The following is a 12,107-nucleotide window of genomic DNA, read 5'->3' as shown; positions in this document are numbered from 1 at the left end:
CATTTTTACACTATAGTTTTCTTTATAGTTTGAATCATTTGTTGCGTTTGCTGTTCCAATTTTCTGTTGCTATGTAGCAAAGCACCCCAAATTTAGTGTTGTAAAATAATAATCCTTTTATTCTGCTCACAGATTCTATGGGTTGGGAATGTGGACAGGGCATAGCAGAATTGGTTTGTCTCTGCTCCAAGGAGTCTAAGGGCCTAAGTTGGGGGACGAAAACAGCTGGGAGTGACTACATTTGTGGTGCCTGGGCTTGGATGGCTGGGATGTTGGCTTCAGGTAGGGCCACTGACTGGTACACCTACAAATGGGCCCTCGCTGTGGCTTGGTCTTTCTCATAGCATGGAAGCTGTGTCCCAGGAGGAATATCTCTTGGAGAGAGGATATTCCAAGAGAACCAGGCAAAGCTGCACGTCTTTTTATGACCCAGTCTCAGAAGTCACTGAGCATCACTTTGCCACACTGTATTGTTTAAATCGTCCACAAGCCTACTCAGATTCAAGGAAAGAGGACACAGATTCTCCCTCTTGATGGGAGGAATGTTAAGGAAACTGAAGTAATTTTTTTAAACTGCCACAATTAGTTATATGATTTTAAAATCTGTTTTAGAGCTTCCCTGGTGGCGCAGTGGTTAAGAATCTGCCTGCCAATGCAGGGGACGTGGGTTCGAGCCCTGGTCCGGGAAGATCCCACATGCTGCGGAGCAACTAAGCCCGTGCGCCACAACTACTGATCCTGCCCTCTAGAGCTCACGAGCCACAACTACTGAGCCCAAGTGCCACAACTACTGAAGCATGCGTGTCTAGAGCGCATGCTTCGCAACAAGAGAAGCCACCGCAGTGAGAAGCCCGCGTGCCGCAGCAAAGAGTAGCCCGCACTCGCCACAACCAGAGAAAGCCCACACACAGCAACGAAGACCCAATGCGGCCAAAAATAAAATAAATAAATAAATAAAAAATTTAATCTATTTTAAATAGAGAATGGAGAATAAAACATTGGGGATGCCTTTCCTGAGGCAGTGGGCTGGGACCTCCTAGGCACGTGCTCACAGCTGCTGCGTCCCAGACTCCTAGGTCCTTATCTCCTTGAGCCCAAACATCTCAGTGAAACTGAGGTAACTTGCTGTTACAACTTCTAATTCTTTCTTTTTCCTTTTTTTTCTTTTCAGTATCTGGAACCAAGCCCTTTATGTAAATATTTATGTCTGGATTTGTTTGTTCCCCATGCCTTGTTCCAAAAAGGATTTGAGGAAGCTTATTAGAATTGATATAATCATATGATTAAAATATATAAATAGATCAAGAAACCAAGGTGAAGGGAAGGAAAGTTTGAAACAGTAAGTTGAGACCAAGGGGGAAGTTAGTTCTTAACAACATACGCTGCAAAGTCTTAAGTAAATATTTGGCATTGCAGGGCTGGAGGGGATTATATACATTACCTGATCTAGTTCTCCAGCTACCTCTTGAAGTCCCTTTCCAACACCCATACCGAACAGCCAGCTAGCCTCAGTTTGCACATCTCCAGTGATGGGAAGCTCATTACACTGCAAGGAATTTACAGCTATCAGAGAGTGTGGACCCAGGAGTACAAACTCACATGCTTCCAAGGGCCAGGCAGGCAATGAAAATAAATGAGGTAGGTCTGCAGGTGAGTGGCGAGTATATGGAAAAGTGGAATGCACACATCCTGATTAAGGGGGACAGTTGCTACTCCTCCCAGCCAATTATTGCCATGTGGGAACCCAGGCCAAGTGTGGCCAAGTCTTTGTATATTTCTTTCCTCTATTTTTTTTTTTTTTTTTTTTGGCCACCCTGCATGTCTTGTGGGATCTTAGTTCCCTGACCGGGGATTGAACCTGAGCCACGGCAGTGAGAGCACGGAGTCCTAACCACTGGACCGCCAGGGAATTCCCTGGATATTTCAACAGAAGCTGAAGATCCCAACTGATATGTGAATTCTCCTAGTCTTTAAATGTCGGCAGTTAATTCTCTATTTTTTAAAACATGGAGCAGGCCAGATAAAATGCAACTACAGGCAGATGCTCCCACAGTTTACCAGTTTGTGGGCCCAGAGACACCAAAGTCATGGGCTTTGAAACTGGATTACAACAGACTGACTCTGGCTCTGCCACTTACTGGGTAATGGTTTGAAGCCTCAGTTCTCATCTGTAAAATGGAGATAATAATAGTTCCCACCTCTTAAAGACATAGATGTGTGAAGAGAAAGATAAACTGTAAAGTATTTACCACAGTGCCTGGCATAAGGAAACACCCAATAAAACCAGAGCTATAAATAAATAAAGAATTTATAAATAATAAATATTTATAAATAAATATGCAGTGCTAAATAAATGCAATAAATAACTAAACTATTATGAGGGCCTCTCTCAGGCTTCCATGCACTGTTTGCAGCTCTGCCTATGAAGGTAATTTTTTGTTTGTTTGTTTGTTTTATAAATTTATTTATTTATTTATTTATATTTGGCTGTGTTGGGTCTTCGTTGCTGTGCGCAGGCTTTCTCTGGTTGCGGCGAGTGGGGGCTACTCTTCGTTGCAGTGCATGGGCTTCTCACTACTGTGGCTTCTCTTGTTGCAGAGCACAGGCTCTAGGCTCACGGGCTTCAGTAGTTATAGCACGCGGGCTCAGTAGTTGTGGCTCACAGGCACTAGAGCGCAGGCTCATTAGCTGTGGCGCACGGGCTTAGTTGCTCCGCGGCATGTGGGATCTTCCCGGACCAGGGCTCGAACCCGTGTCCCTTGCATTGGCAGGTGGATTCTTAACCACTGCACCACCAGGGAAGTCCCTATGAAGGTAATTTTTGATAAGGGTGGTTGAGGTAAATTCCGAGGTTTTCAAGGGGGACTTTGGTTTTAATTGTTAGATGCGCAGTTCACGTTTTTCTCTGAGGTGCCAGCACATACAGCATTTTCCTTCGTGCAAGGTTGAAACAAAACCCAGCTGAAAGAGGAAGTTTGCAGGATCCTATTTTGAGGCGGGGTGGGGGGTGATGAACAGATGTGAAGAGAGATCTGTCATGTGTGCATGGGAAGAGGGGTCCAGGGGAGAGGGCATTCCAGGGGAGAAGGACCTCTGGAAGAAAGGAACAGAGAGGCCAGTGGGTTTATGGAAACTAGCCAGAGAAACATGGGAAATACGGCCAACAATGAGGTTGTCCGTGTTGGTGGGAGGAGCCTCGGAGCTATGTGCCTGGGGGGAAAGGGGAGCCATTGGAGAGTTACAGGCAGGGCAGATCTGCAGATGTAGGGAAAGGGATAACTGAAAATCATCACTGCTTGCTAGTCAGTGATGCGCTGAATGTGCTTTCCCAGGCCTCATCTCAAATCAGTATGAGTTTGTGTCTCCTCTCCACAAATCTGGGAGTTGCGGGGGAGGAGGAAAATAGGCTATTTTTTAGTCTTGCTGCTGTAGAGACATCCCCAGTATTTGCAGAGAACTTGAGAGAAGTGCAGGGATGAGCTGGGGCCACCTGGCTGTAGGCAGAGGAAAGAGTGTGGGCTCTGCGTTCATGTGACAAAAATGTAACCTTGGCCAGTTTTCCTACCTGTAAGGTGGGGATGATAATAGTACCTTCATAATAGGGGACTGTAAGGATTGATGTACTTGACTCATTGTAAATGCCCCATAAATGTCCTTTCAGCTTTCCCATGCCCTTCCCCTTGGTCTCCTTACCTTAGGCCACCACCTTGTACCTGTGGATTATCTGTCTCCCTCCTTAACCTATGTGCTCCCTCTATTTTCATCCCCTGATTCCACTTTCCTTACTGGTCAAGAATGTGCCTTTGAATTTCTTTACTTCTGATTCTCCTTGGGAAAAGCCAGAAGATCACATGTAGCTGATAAATGGCAGAGTTGGGTCTTGCATTCAGGTCTGACTGACTCTCAGGTTCCTGAACTTTGATATCACACCATGCTCCTTGGGCTCGATACTCACTGGCTGTGAGCAATCAAGTGTCTTGTTCAAGGCCTCATGACCATCAGTGGCAGAGCTGAGATCCAAACCCAGATCTGCCTGGCTCCAAACCTGGTGATTCCCCCTTACCCCCACTCCGCAATCCTCTTATGGCGTCTTCAGTTGCCCTTTAGAATAATCACCCTGCTTCTCCCATAGGGCCATTAAGTAATGAAGCATTTCACTATAGCACTTCATTATCAACTCTCCCACAGGAATTCTATAAGCTCATACAGCAGGAGTCACGCCCAATTTGTAGATGAAGAAACTGAGGCCCAGAGAGGGAAAGCAAGTTATCCAATGCCACACAGAATTGGTATAGCCAAGATTCCCCCTGCTTCCAGAATCCTAGCTCAGTGCAGATGCTACATCTTAGCCATTCTCAGGTGTCTTGTTGCTCCTAAAGTGATGCCCTGCCCAAAATCATTTCAGTAAATGATTTTCTAATGGGTTGCCCACCCCTGTGTCGGATGCTATCTTTGTGCAGAGCCTGAATCTGGTTGTTCCCAGGGCACCAGAGATAGCCTTGCTGCTCAGGGGAGGGAAAGGGAAGCGATAGACCTTCATGACCATACAAGTGGTGGCCACCCCAGGAACTGTAATCACCAGGGCCAGGATGGTGGGTTGCCAATGATATCCTTTAAGACCGCAACAGCTACTTAGTTTATTTTTTAAGACTTTTTTTTTTAGAGCAGGCTTTTAGGTTCACAGCAAAGTTGTCTCCTGTCCCCATCAACATCCCTCACCAGAGTGGTACATTTGTTACAACTGATGAACTACATGGACACATCATTATTGCCCAAAGCCCATAGTTTACAGTAGGGTTCTCTCTTGTTGTACATTGTATGGTTTTGGACAATGTATAATGACATATATCTGCCATTATAGTGTCATAGTAGAGTATGTTCACTTCTTTAAAAATACTCTGTGCCCTACATATTCATCCCTCCCCACTAACCTCTGGCAGCCACTGATCTTTTTACTGTCTCCATACTTTTGCCTTTTCCAGAATGTCACATAGTTAGAATCATACATTATGTAGCCTTTTCAGATTGGCTTCTTTCACCTAGTAATACACATTTGAGTTTCCTCCATGTCTTTTCATGGCATGACAGCGCACTTCTTTTCCTTTTTAAAAAAAATATTTATTTAGGGACTTCCCTGGTGGCGCAGTGGTTAAGAATCTGCCTGCCAATGCAGGGGACATGAGTTTGAGCCCTGGTCCGGGAAGATCCCACATGCCACGGAGCAGCTAAGCCCATGCACCACAACTACTGGGCCTGCGCTCTAGAGCCCATGAGCCACAACTACTGAGCCCGTACAACACAACTACTGAAACCCACGCACCTAAGAGCCCATGCTCCGCAACAAGAGAAGCCACCGCAATGAGAAGCCCGCGCATCGCAACAAAGAGTAACCCCTGCTCGCCGCAACTAGAGAAAGCCCGCGCACAGCAACGAAGACCCAATGCAGCCAAAAATAAATAAATAAACTTATTTATTTAAAAAAATATATCTATATATTCATTTGGCTGCATGGGGTCTTAGTTGAAGCAGGCAGGATCGTTTGTTGCAGTGCACAGGCTCAGTAGCTGCGGCGTGCGGGCTCTCTAGTTGTGGCATGCAGGCTCCAGAGTGCACGGGCTTAGTTGCTCCATGGCATGTGGGATCTTAGTTCTCTGACCAGGGATCGAACTTGCATCCCCTGCATTGGTAGGCGGATTCTTAACCATTGGACCACCAGGGAAGTCCCGAGCATTTCTTTTCAGCACTGAATAATATTCCATTGTCTGGATATTCCACAGTTTATTTATTCATTCACCTACTGAAGGACATTTTGGTGGCTTCCACGTTTGGGCAATTATTAATAAAGCTGCTTTAAACATCCGTGTGCAGGTTTTTGTGTGGACATAATTTTTCGGCTCCTTTGGATAAATACCAAGGAGCGTGATTGCTGGATCATATGGCAAGAGTATGTTTAGTTTTGTAAAAAATTGCCAAACTGTCTTCCAAAGTGGCTGTACCATTCATTTTACATTCCCACCAGCAATGAATGAGAGCTCCCACTGCTTCCTGTCTTCACCAGCACTTGGTGGTGTCAGTGTTCTGGATTTTGGCCATTCTAATAAGTGTGTAATGGCAGCTACTTAGTTTTCACGATAAATATAATTCCTGCTTACTACATAAAATTTAGAAAATACGAAAAGGTGTTAAGAAGAAAATAAGAATCAACTATCATGCCAATACCCAAAGGTAATGACCATTGTAAATATTTGATGGGTATCCCTCCAGCTTTTTCTATGCCTACACACACACACACACACACACGTATTTCTAAACCAAATGTGTGATCAGACAGAGTAGCATACCTGTAGCAGATACTGTTGGTCTTCTACTCAATACACACACCCTTCTCCCTTGTTCACAGAACTTCAGTTTTGTTTTAAGGCTCTGGGTTTTTTTTTTTGTTTTTTTTTTTTTTTGGCTGCACTGGGTCTCCGCTGCTGCACCCGGGCTTTCTCTAGTTGAGGCGAGTGGGGGCCACTCCCTGCTGCGGTGCACTGGCCTCCCCTGTTGCGGAGCGCTGGCTCCAGAGCACAGGCTCAGCAGCTGTGGTGCAGCGACTCAACTGTTCCGCGGCATGTGGGATCTTCCCGGACCGGGACACGAACCCACGTCCCCTGCATCGGCAGGCGGACTCCCAACCACTGCGCCACCGGGGAAGCCCCTCTATTGTATGTTTATACTGTATTTTGTTTATCCATTCATTCATCCATGGACATCTGGGGTGCTTCCACCTTTTGACTATTGTGAATAATGCTGCTATGTACGTGGGTGTACAAATACCTCTTTGAGACCCTGCTTTCAGTTCTTTTGGGTAAGTATCCAAAAGTGAAATTGCTGGATCATATGTTAATTCTGTTTTTAATTTTTTGAGGAACCCAATACTGTTTTCCAGAAAGGCTGCACGATTTTACATTTCCACCAACAACGCATAAGGATTCTAATTTCTCCACATCTTGACCAACACTTGTTATATTCTTTAATTTGTGGTCTTGATTTGCATTTCACTAATGATTAGTGACATTGAGCATCTTTTCGTGTGTCTGTTGGTCATTTGTATACCTTCTTTGAGGAAATGTCTATTCAAGTCCTTTGCCCAATTAAAAAATTTTTTTAATTATTTTTTTATTATCTATTTTTTACTGTGCTGGGTGTTCATTGCTGCGTGCAGGCTTTCTCTAGGTGTGGTGAGCAGGGGCTACTCTTCGTTGCGGTGCACGGGCTTCTCATTGCAGTGGCTTCTCTTGTTGCGGAGCACAGGCTGTAGGCACACGGACAGCAGTAGTTGCAGCACGTGGGCTCAGTAGTTGTGGCTCACGGGCTTAGTTGCTCCGTGGCAGTGGGATCTTCCCAGACCAGGGATTGAACCCGTGTTCCCTGCATTGGCAGGCGGATTCTTAACCACTGTGCCACCAGGGAAGTCCCTGCCCAATTTTTAATTGGGTTATTTGTCTTTTATTGTTGAGTTGTAGGAGTTCTTTATATGTTCTGGACATTAACCCCTTATCAGATATATGGCTTGCAAATATTTTCTGTAAGTTTTCTTTTTCATTCTGTTGATTGCCTTGATGACCACCCTGGAGCATTCAAAGTTTTCCTAATATATATAGATATTCTACTTTACCCCTCATTATATTTTCTGGAACATTCCCACATATCATTCGATGCTCTTCAAAAAACATTTTCAATGGCAACATAATATTCCCTCTTACTGACATATCTTAGTTTATCTATGCATTCCCCTAATGTTGGATATAATAGTCCCCAGCTGTAAGTGAAGCTGGGATGAACTTCTTTAGGAGCATCTCTCATTATTTTCTCGGAATTGATTTCTAGAGGTGGTATGGGCTTACTCAAATGGCTCTTAGTCATCATGTTAATTTTCCTTACAATTTGTGCCAATTTCATCCCATCAGCAGTGGGATAAAGTGCTCTTCTCTCCTTTCTTGCCAACACTTAGTATTATGCTTTAAAAATCCGCCAATTTGGGGCTTCCCTGGTGGCGCAGTGGTTGAGAGTCCGCCTGCCGATGCAGGGGACACGGGTTCGTACCCCGGTCCGGGAAGATCCCGCATGCCGCAGAGCGGCTGGTTCCGTGAGCCATGGCCGCTGAGCCTGCGCTTCCGGAGACTGTGCTCTGCAACGGAGACGCCACAACAGTGAGAGGCCCGCGTACCGCAAAAAAAAAAAAAAATCTGCCAATTTGAAAGGTGAATGGTGATAATATATATTTTTAAATACATGTGTTGTGTGCTGCCATGTGCCAGCCACTGTGCTAAGCACAGAGGACAGATACAAGACAAAACTCCATCCTGGGACGTCGATTCTAGTACTGGTTCTGTCATCAGGCTTCTACGACCTCCTTCTGGCTCTGAGACTTTAATCATCATTGTTGGTTCTTCATCCCCCACCATTTACTGTGCTTTACAGTTGGGAAAGCAGTTTCCCACCCATCCTCTGGGGGAATTCTCATAGCAACCCTGCAGGAGGCAAGTAGGGAAATGAGGTCCAGAAAAGTGAACTAGGTTCACTGAGGTTGTCCAGCCAGTTAAGTACCTGAGGAGGAAGCAATTAGCAGCCAGCGTCTGTCTGGCTTTCTTCAGAAAACATCAAGATGTGAATTTAGAAGGCACTAGCTTGGTTCTCAGCCCTTAGAGCCTCTCTCAGATCCCAGCATCTCATCCATACTGAATCTGGGCACTCAGCCAAGCAAGGACCATCAAGTGTGTCTCAGGTGCTTGGCCTCAGTCCAAACCCAGCATCTCGTTTCTTCCTGAAACAGGCTCTGGGATGCCACCTCCTTGCATTGTAATAAATCATTCCCTTTGCAGTCTCTCTTTTTGTTTTTTCCACTGAGGTATACTTGACATAACGTTACATGAATTTCAGATGTGCAATGTAATGATTCTCTATTTATATATATTACAAAATGATCATCACAATAAGTCCAGTTAACATCTGTCACCATGTATAGTTACAAAAATTTTTTTCTTGTGATGAGTACTTTCAAGATCCACTCTCCTAGCCACTTTCTAATATGCAACACAGAATTAGTAACCATAGTCGCCATGCTCTACATTACATCACCACGACTTATTCATTTTATAATTAGAAATTTGTACCTTTTAACTCCCTTCACCCATTTCATCCACCTCCCCACCCCCTGCCTCAGGCAGCCACCAATCCTTTCTCTATATCCAGAGCTTGGTTCTTGTTTTGTTTTGCTGTTTGTTTGTTTGTTTGTTTTAGAATCCACATATAAGTGAGGTTATATGGTATTTGTCTTCTTCTGTCTGACTCATTTCACTTACCTTTGCTGTCTTTTTACACGATTCCTTTCCAAGCCTCTTCCCCAATAGGTATTAAATTTCCAAGACCAAACTCTCCTAAACAGTATGACTCTTTACACTGCAACTATTGTTTTCCTGGAGGACACCATGGTCCTCACCCAATAAAAGAGGGAAAGAGATTCACCATTATTGGAGCACCTACTAAGTGCCAACCACTGTCCCGCTCTGTATCTCCATTAATCCTCACAATAAACCTGAGCAGTAGCATTAATAGCCCCATTTCGCTGATGAGGAAACTGAGTCCCAGAGAGATAATGTGACTTGCACTGGGTCACTCAGCTATCTGGTGAGGGACGGAGCTGGGATGCAAACCCAAAATCATCTGGACCCCACAGTCATGCTTGTCATTTTTCACATCTCAGAGCTGTGCTGTCCAATACGGTAGCCACTAGCCACTCGTGGCCATGTAAATAAACTTAAATGAATTCAAATTGAATAAATAAAATTCAATTCCTCGGTAGTACCAGCCACATCTCAAGTGCTCAATAGCCATACATGGCTGATGGCTACTGTATTGGACACCATCATATATAGAATATTTCCATCACTGTGGAAAGATCTGTTGGATAGCGCTGCTCTAGAATGTCAGAGAAGAAAGGAAATTTGGTGATTTTACTCTTGCATGGGGAGCCAGCCATCTGCCGTTTGTCAACCCTGTAGGGAGTCCATTGGAAGTTATCTTCCCTGGGTGAGATCAAAATAAAATTATCCATGGGTTTCTGGGCTGCGTTTTTTCTTTCTCCTGGTTTGGGAGGAGATTGCAAGCTGGCTCCGCTCTGTCCCACCCATGATAGGTGCCGGCTGATTCCTTTCCTCACTCCCCTTCTGCCCTAACCCCCCAGGTATCCAGTGCTCTCTTCTGTCACGGGGAATTCATGATGCTTCTGGCCATTAAAATGGATGCCTTCACGGGATAAATCAGATGGGGACTGAGCAAAATTTCATGACACGGTGGGCTTCATTCCAGCTGGGTGGCCACTGGGTGACATGGTTGCTGCTGAGGTGTCCTCACTGAGTGACAATGAGGAGGAGGAGGATGGACGGAGCTCCTTGGCAAAGGGATGTCTGGTTATAATGGGATTTTTTTCTTGCCTAACAACAGAACCCCCTTTTCCTTACATTCAAGGAATTCTCACTTTGTAAATGAAGGCAGGGTCTTCTCCACCGCAGAAGCCAAAAAAAGCCAGATGTTTGCCTTTATAGCTTCCACTGCAGGTATGAGATGGACATGTGAGTCAGACTTGACCAATCAGAGCTTGGGTCACAAAGAAGCTGGGACTGCAGGGAATCCTCATGGGGAGGGTGGGTGAGAATGATGCTGAGACAGTGCTCATGGCCAGATGTCTGTGGTGAAGACTGGGCATCCGATGTCCTCACCAGACTAGCTCAGCAGTACGTGGTCTCACATGACCTGGTCTTGTCATTCCTGGACACTTCTAGAAATTTCCTGATGATTTTTGAACTTCTCACTTATACATTGGTTTCTGCTATCATCAGTCAGAGTTGGTTACTGTGCTTATAATGAACCGACACAATGGCGCTCACTGGAATTAGATCAGATTGTTTCTAGGCTGGAGTTTGCTCTGGGGGAAGGGGTCTCTGCTGTGGTTCACATGATCTCTCCATATCAGGACCCCTTGTCCCAGCCCCGCTGGCCTCTTTCCCCACTGTTGCATTCTCACCATATCTCTTCTCACTCAAATGAGCAAATCTCCAGAACTGGAGGTTGGAAGCCCTGCTCTGACTTCTCGAGACTTCCTCCATGTCCTGAGTCCCCTCTCCAGGATTTTGGAACTCAGAAAGTCCTTTCCCTATCTTTCTCCTGAAACAACTTTTCCTTGAGAAATAAATGCTTCAATGTCTAAGTTGGGTGGAAAATGGAAAAATACTGGTAATATATCAAAGTGTTACCCTCCCATACTAGGATGACCAGCCATCCTGGTTTGCCCAGCTAAGGTTTTCTTGGGAGATGGGACTTCTGACTGATTCGAAAACAGGGAAAGTTCTGTGCAAACAAGGATGAATTGATCGCCCTACACTTCTACTAAATCTACACTACTACCACTAATCTACGCAGTTTTATACAGCTTACTAAGGACAGAATCAAGACCAGACTCTCATCAACAGTGCCTTATAAAAGGTTTTTTCTTCCTGATAAGTGAAAAAAATTTCAACGTTATTTCAATTTTCATTTCCTTTAATATGAGTGAGTAGAGCATCTTTTCATATGTTTAAAAGCCATGTTTTCTATACCCTTTATCTGAACTAGCTGTTTATACCCCTTTATGTGCCTGTTTTTTAAAATTTAAAGTAATAAAGACATCTAGTTAAACATGGTGTATTGATTGGCCTGGAATACATGACATGTATTTATTTTTTTCTCCTTGAATCCTGCTTATATGACAGTAAGAAATAAAAAATGTATCAGCCCATAATGTGGATAGGACAGGAGGGAGACATTAGCAGTGCAGAGATTTCAGCAAACTTTTGGCAGACAGAGACAGAAGGGGAAGTACTAACTGACTTAACAGGAGGAGGAAGTTTTGACCAGTGTCTGCAGAGAGGAATACTGATGACTGAAAGGTGAGCCCAGAATCTTTCCATAGAAGAAATGGATGCTAAGGTTGAGGAAATCTCCCAGAGAGTAGAACAAAAAAGCCGCAAAGAGGGAAAATAAGAGAAAAACAATGAGAAAATTAGAAGCTCAGTCCATTAAACACA

Source organism: Phocoena sinus, chromosome 15 (assembly GCF_008692025.1).
Source record: "Phocoena sinus isolate mPhoSin1 chromosome 15, mPhoSin1.pri, whole genome shotgun sequence".
Taxonomy (NCBI): domain Eukaryota; kingdom Metazoa; phylum Chordata; class Mammalia; order Artiodactyla; family Phocoenidae; genus Phocoena; species Phocoena sinus.
The sequence above is the reverse complement of the archived record's forward strand: the minus strand, read 5'-3'. Positions refer to the sequence as shown.